The sequence below is a fragment of the Marmota flaviventris genome, unplaced genomic scaffold (assembly GCF_047511675.1).
Source record: "Marmota flaviventris isolate mMarFla1 unplaced genomic scaffold, mMarFla1.hap1 Scaffold_254, whole genome shotgun sequence".
NCBI lineage: Eukaryota > Metazoa > Chordata > Mammalia > Rodentia > Sciuridae > Marmota > Marmota flaviventris.
In genome coordinates this window covers 117542-125000 of record NW_027288139.1, presented here as the reverse complement: position 1 = coordinate 125000, position 7459 = coordinate 117542, and positions in this window count along the sequence as shown.

The following is a 7459-nucleotide window of genomic DNA, read 5'->3' as shown; positions in this document are numbered from 1 at the left end:
GGTGTTCACTCATACACGCCTTTTCTTTCTTTCTTTCCTTCCTTCCTTCCTTCCTTCCTTCCTTCCTTCCTTCCTTCCTTCCTTTTTTTTTTTTTTAATATTTATTGTTTAGTTTTCGGTGGACCCAACATCTTTATTTTATTATTATTATTTTTTAACTTATTTTTATTTATTTTATGTTTTATTTGGTGCCATCTAACCCAGCGCCCCATGCTACCGGTTGAGCCACACACCCAGCCCCTAAGTTTCACCCTTCTCTCTCTCTCTCTCTCTCTCTCTCTCTCTCTCTCTCTTTTCCTTGACCCCCTCATCCTATTACTCCTTTCCTCCTCCAAGGCAACACACACACACACACACACACACACACACACACACACACACACACATATATATATATCCCGGAGGTCGACCAGTACACCCCCAACGAAAGAGGTCGACCAGTTGTCCCAATGTAAATACTGCCTGGGTAAGTGAAATTATGTGTGTTTTTCTTTTGGTTGGCTTTGATGTGGGACTGGGAGTGCTACTGGAGTTTTGACGCATTGCACTCTGCCTGCCTCATCCTCCCGAGTCCCTGGGATTACAATCCTGTGCCACCAGGGGCATCTGTGTGCAAAATGGAGTTCGCAGACTTCTCTTGTCTCATTTCTTCCTCTGTTTTTCTCCTCCTCCTCCTCCTCCTCCTCCTCCTCCTCCTCCTCCTCCTCCTCGCCCCGCCCTCCCCTCCCCTCCCCCACCCGCACCCTAACCTCCCCCTCCCCTCCCCTCCCCTCCGCTCTCCCTCTCCCTCTCCTCCTCCTCCTCCTCCTCCTCCTCCTCTTCCTCTTCCTCCCCCCATCCCCCCCCCCGCCCAAGTTAATTTGTCAATGGTTTCTTTTTAGCTATAAGTGGCGGTAGGATGACTCCACGAATATTCCTTATTTCAAGTGGGGACATTCTTTCCTAATCGGGAGTTCAGTTTTAATTGCATGCATCAAATCATTACTTGTGTGGGTCTGGGCTTTTTCTTCTCTTGGTGGTCAGTACCTGGAGAGGAATGTCACAGCCAGGGGGGGGTGCTCTTGAGTGTTTGTGCATTTCTGTCCTTCCTTGCCCACCAACTCAACTCTCGCTCGCTCCCTCTCTCCTTCCCTCCTTCCTTTCTTTCACTTTTGCTTCACTGTTTCTTTCCTGCTGGTGCTGGTGCTGGTGGTGCTTCCTTTCGGTTACTTTTCTTTATTTTTGTTCTTGATTTTTTTTTTTTTAATATTTGCTCCCCCTCCCCCGGCTCTCTCTCTCTCTCTCTCTCTCTCTCTCTCTCTCTCTCTCTCTCTCTCTCTCTCTCCTCTTCCTGATGCTGAAAGCGGCCCAATCCAATAAGGATGGCAAGGCCTTGAGACACAGGAAAAAAGGCTTATGGCAGCACTGGCAAAGCAAAAACACAGGGACTCTTCTGCACGTCAGCAACAACAGGAGGTTTTGTAGAGGAGATTCAAAGGCCACCTTGCACTTCTTCCTGGCCGCAGTTGTAATTCGGCTTCTTACTTTTGATAAGAGTCATTTCTGACATCCTCTGGTCTCCAAAGTCTATGTGACTTCAAGACTACGCTGGGCGTGGACTCAAGGACAGATAAGTCTGCCTAAAACAGGGAAGAAAGGTGATATGATTTCCACTGGATTGAATCCAGAAGTACCTAACCACCACCACGGAGTTACACCTCAATTTTTTTTTTTTTTTTTTTTTTTTTTTTTTTTGAGAGGGAGTGTCCCTTGATTGCTCATGTTGGCTAACATCAAAGGAGACAACATCCTATCTCAGTCTGTGATAAACCCTGTGGTGGTGTTATCACATGGGGTGGCGGGGGGTGTCCTTCCCCTTCCCTCTCTCCTTTCTCTATTTGCTGGTTAAAGCTCAAGGTCTCTGGAGGTTGCCTGAGTACTCCCAGGACCTCACCTTCTCTGGTGAGTAGCTGAGGTGGTGGTTGCTGGACACGGTCCTACCATTCTGATCTTTCACTACTCTTACTGTTCTCTTCCAGGACTTTTGGATCGACTTCCTTCTTCCAAGGATGGTGGAATGATGACAAAGATGATTTGGGACACTTTTTTTTTTTTTTTTTTTTTTTTTTGGTGGTTGTTTTTCCTCCCGGATGGCTGTCAAACCTGCAGCAGCACACACATCCGTCCATCTCGAAGTGAAGAATCTCTAAAGGATCTTCAAGGAAAGCATGGACAAGGAGGATTCGGTCCCGGGAGACTCTTGACACGAGATGGGAAATCCCCCCCCCCCCCCCATTTCTTCTGGAAAGTACCTAATACCAATAAAGACAGGACAAAATGCAGCACAGGCTGGCTGGCTGGCTGAGGTTTATGTAGCGCCGAGTAGTTCTACAGGTAAAATTGGATCCCAGAGCAACTGTGCAGCTACTCAGGGTCCTTGCCTTCCCCAACTGTCCCCTATGGGACCGAAGCTGCTCCCTCCCCTAAGGCTTTCTCAGTCAGCTAATCCTCCACACTTAGGAGTGGTGAAGGTGGGACACACGTTTTAGGCTTGCTTGGCTTCTTCAGTCGGATCTCATCTTGCCACCGGGTCAGAAACACAAGCATATACACGAGAATGTGCATAGCGACGGGTTTCCACCCTGTGGAACTTGGGAGTCCACAGTGAGTGGTCTGTGGTCTGAAAAGGGCAGCCTCGTTAGTTGCAGTCACTGAACGCTAGGTGGCGCAAAGCTACCGTCATTTTGGAAGGCCTGCCTGAGTTCCATTTCCAGTTTAGATATAATCTATCTACATGTGTAGACATAGATAGATAGAGAGAGAGACAGACAGACAGACTTAGATATGTATATCTATATCCATATAGAGATCACTAAGCTGCAAGCCGCCGCGTCATATCTTCCTCTCTTCCCTCAGCCTACTGAGTCCCTGGAAAGACAGATGGGCACGGGCCTCAGTGCGGTTGTTCCCCCGCCCCCCCTCCCCCATACAGTAAAGTCCCCCGGAAGCACTGGGGGGCGGGGAGGACATATCGCTTTCACCCCTGGTATCTGATCACTTTCCTTAGCCTTTAACATGCCCCACCTAGGAGATAGCTTCTGTGCCTCTGCCCGACCCTTGGAATTTGAACTATAATCCACACTTCCCCCATCCCACTCACTCCAATTCCCCAGCAGTAGTCCCTCCCAAGGCTGTCACCACTAGAGGTCCATAGTAAACACCTTCCCCCACCCCTGAGAGTTATGAGGGAGGGCCTGGATGAGGTTAAGAGAGAAACAAACAAAAACAAAACAGTGATGTTTCCTGTGTGTGTGTGTGTGTGTGTGTGTGTGTGTGTGTGTCTAGTGTGTACCGGTCTGCGCACAAAACCCAAACAGGATGAATTTGGGCCTGGGAGAAGGAGAGGGGGGCCCTTCCTGGGTTTACTTTCTGGGGAAGGGAAGAGACAAAGGAAAAAAGGTGAGGGTGTTGCCCAGCAATCAAGACCGTTTGTGGACCAATGCCCAAGGCCCTGGGTCTCTTCCCCAGCCTAGCATCACAAAAGAAACAAAAGTAGTGAACAAAGAGAGACTCAAACAACCAAAACAGGCAAGGAAATCTCATCTCAAAGTGCCCACGGGAAAGGAAAAAAAAAAAAAAAATTGAAGACTGCCGTGCTGGGCTGGGATGGGCTGGGGTCCTTTATATCTCAGCGTTGGAGTGCTCGCCTAGCATATTCGAGGCCCTGGGTTCCATCCTCGGCTCCAGATAAAAAGAAACTAATAACACAAAGGCATTGTTTCCAACTAGGCCAAATAAATAAATAAATAAATAAATAAAATCAAGACACTAGAAGAGACCTTGCTCACACACACACACACAAAAAAAAAGCGGGGGGGGGGGGGGCAGATCAAGATGGAAATCACTCTACCCTTGGCATCCAATAGACAAATAAGGCTCCCCATACTCATGTCAGGGTTTCCTTGGTGGGGATGGAACTAAAAACCAGCCCCTCACACAGGGGCTGGTTTCTGACTGGAGCCTGGAACTGGGGACTGAACACAGACACAGTTTACCACTGAGCTAAACCAACATCCCTTTTTTATACAGATATTTTTATACATTTTTGGTAAATCCATTGATTTATGAGTTGAACCCAGAAGCGCTCACTTGACCACTGACTGAGCCACATCCCCATATTCAATTTATCTATCTATCTATTCATTTGTTTTCTGGCTTGCTTGCTTGTTCTAGTTAAAGCTTGGTCCCAGGGTTTCAAAAACTGACTTCCAGACCACTCACGTAGAAAGGAATCAAGCCTTTATTAAAGCACAAGTAGTGGCGACTGAGCAGAAGAACATAAAGCTGTTCCCCTGGCCAGCCCCAAACAATTGCAAGGGTGCCCCTTATAAGCCTGAAACCTGCAAAAGGGACGTTTTGGGGGGAGGGGGCGTCTAGCTAATGCAAGCAAGCCATGTTACAGAAGCGGGAGAGTGAAGTCAGGCGGAGGGACGCTCAGCCAATCACAATCAGCCTAGCCACTCCAGTGACAGAAGCATAGCCCCCCCCCCCCCCCCCCCCCGTTATGGGCTAGTTACAGAAACAATGTCCCATCACGTAGTTCCGTGTTCTTAAAGGTTTCTATAGCACAAGGAAAAGAACATCTTGCCCCAGTCATCACCCTTCTACTTGGCCTGGTTGTTTTACAGAATGGAGACATAAAACAAAACGGAGTCCCATTTGCTTTTACTATCACAACTTTTCTTTTGGAGACAGGGGTCTCGCGAGGTTACTTTCTCTCGCTATGAGCTTACAATCCTTCTCTCAAGCTCCTCCTGATCCTCTGGGGGGGGGGGGGGGAGGACAGACATGAACCCCCAACCCATGCCTGGCTAAAACTTGCATTTTAATTATTTTCCCCTTTAATTTCTTGAGTTGTAGATGGATGGACACACTATCTTTACCCTATTTGCTTGTGTGCCCCTTTGTTTTGGGTTCTGTGGTGCTCAGGATCGAATCCGGCGCCCCACACGTCCCAGGCAAGTGGTCTACTACCGAGCTAAAACCCTAGCCCAAGCTTTGCATTCTAGAATGAATACATTTCCTTCAATGCTGAAGGAACACAGACATATTTATTGTACAACAAGCCCAGAGATCTTCACATCACATTGCCTAGAAGTCCTACGTACATTCATTGACCTTTGACTTTGGAAGCCACGTTCAGAATCTATGACTCTGGCCAGATAACTGCCACGATGTGGTTTTTGCTCACCAACAGTTGGACCTAGGTGAACAGCTTGGACTCAAGTGGACAAATACTCTTATGCGTTCAGAAAACAGTGCCACTCACCTGGTACAGGAGTATTCTTTCAACAAACGATCACCAAACCCTTACTTACTCAATTAAAACTAACAGATGTGAAAACTGGTCATTAATGGCACAGATCTTTTTATTTATTTATTTATTTTTAAACTTTTTTTTAGAGAGAGTGTGAGAGCGAGAGACAGAGAGAGAGAGAATTTTTAAATATTTATTTAGTTAGTTAGTTAGTTAGTTAGTTAGTTAGTTAGTTTTCGGTGGACACAACATCTTTGTTAGTATGTGGTGCTGAGGATCAAACCCGGGCCGCACGCATGCCAGGTGAGCGGGCTACCACTTGAGCCGCATCCCCAGCCCCAAGCACAGATCTTTTTTTTCTTTTTTTTAAATCTGAATGTTACACCGAATGCGAATGCATATGTTAGAACTTCCACATGTGTCACTGACTATGGGATAAGTTTAGAGCTTCGATACAATACACGTTCTAATAAAAAGGGCACTAATTGGTGACCTCTCATGTAGGAAACCTATATGTCTTTAAGTGTACCGACTTTTGAAGAATAAAATAATCTCTCACACACAGCATACTACTCTAGTCCCCAGATGTGCACACATCTCCAGTGACAGACATGTGGGGTGATTCAGGAGAATCACAAGACTAACACAGCCTCAGCAACTTATGGAGCCCTGCGGTAATGAGAGACAGAGAGAGAGAGAGAGAGAGAGAGAGAGAGAGAGAGAGAGAGAGAGAGAGAAGGGGGGGTAGGTGTTGGGGGGGGTGTTGCTCAGAGGCAAAGCATCTCAGAAGGAAGAGGGGGAATTTATTATAATAAGAAAACATAAGAACTGAACCTTTACAGCAACAAAACTCTGACGACTCTGCTGACACTCTGTTGTTCGAGGCCTAACAAGGTTATCAAACAGAAAAGTGATTTTCTGGATGGAAATTCTAAATATTTGTTAGCCAATGGGCAGATAACCGACCCTGAAAGTCAATATAGCCTTCACCTACGATTAGGGAGGGGGAGGGAAGGAAAAAGAGAAAGGAAAAAGGATATGGGTTTTAACATGAGCCTCAGTGGCTGAGCAGTGAGACTTATACTCAAAGCATATAAAGTGGACCCCTGTTACATTTTCTTTCTGACCCCCCCCCCACCTCCCCCCCCCCCAGTTCCTTGATTTGACAGTTGGGAGAAAATTTTTTTTAAAAAAGACAAAAAGGACAACAACAGCAACAGACAGAAACCACAGCCACCCTTACGAATTTCTGAATTTACATGAGTGAATTACTCTTCTTGATTCTCAGTAACATAGTTTATACTTTTCATGGTTTTTGGTTTGTTTGTTTGTATGTAGTTAAAAAAAATCAGAAGAAATTATTGGTATTCATTGCATATAGAGTGACCCATGTTAGCTGGATCTTATCTCTCAGTTGCAAAGAAGGGGGGGGGGCGAAAGGGGGGAGGGGTTGTTGTTGTTGTTGGTGGTGGTGGTGGTGGTGGCAAAAAGCAACCTGGAACCTGCTTTACCTAGGCTACTGGTTTGATAAAGTCTTCCTTACATGGATGTGTTGTAGGGACAAATGAGGCAAGGCACCGACCGAACAGAGCAGGAAAACGGTTTTATTTGGCTGCAGCCAAGTTCAGAGGACACGGCTGGCTTTTGCTGTAATGAATTAATCCCCTGAGTTCAGGTAGTCTCAGAGTTTTCTACCGAGCATGTAAGGGGAGGGGCTCAGAAACTCATGGTCAGCAGAAGTTCACATAAAAGCAGCTTTTTCTCTCACTGTTCTGGGCATGTTAACCCCTCGAGGACAACACCTGAGAAGGGGAGAGCTTCTTCTCCCCTGTCTAGTCTCCCCCTGCCAGCTGTTACCATGGAGTCCAGTTGGTAACTTCTTCTCGTATCTTAAACCTGTAGACATCTCTGTGAAGTCCAGCTCAAGGCCAGAGGCCTTGTTTGCACATTTCTTCAAAGTACTATTCTGGATATGTTTGTGAAAAACTAGTAAGGGGGAGTGCTGGTATCTTCTCGGCCAGTGGCCAAGTAAACAGGGTGACACGAAAATAGGAAGTTTATCCACCTTGAATTCTTTGGCAGAGACTCTTCGGGCTGACAGACCTAAAACCAGTCTGGGTGAAGATTTCTGAAGAGGCCCAGTTAAGACTTTTCAGTGGAGAA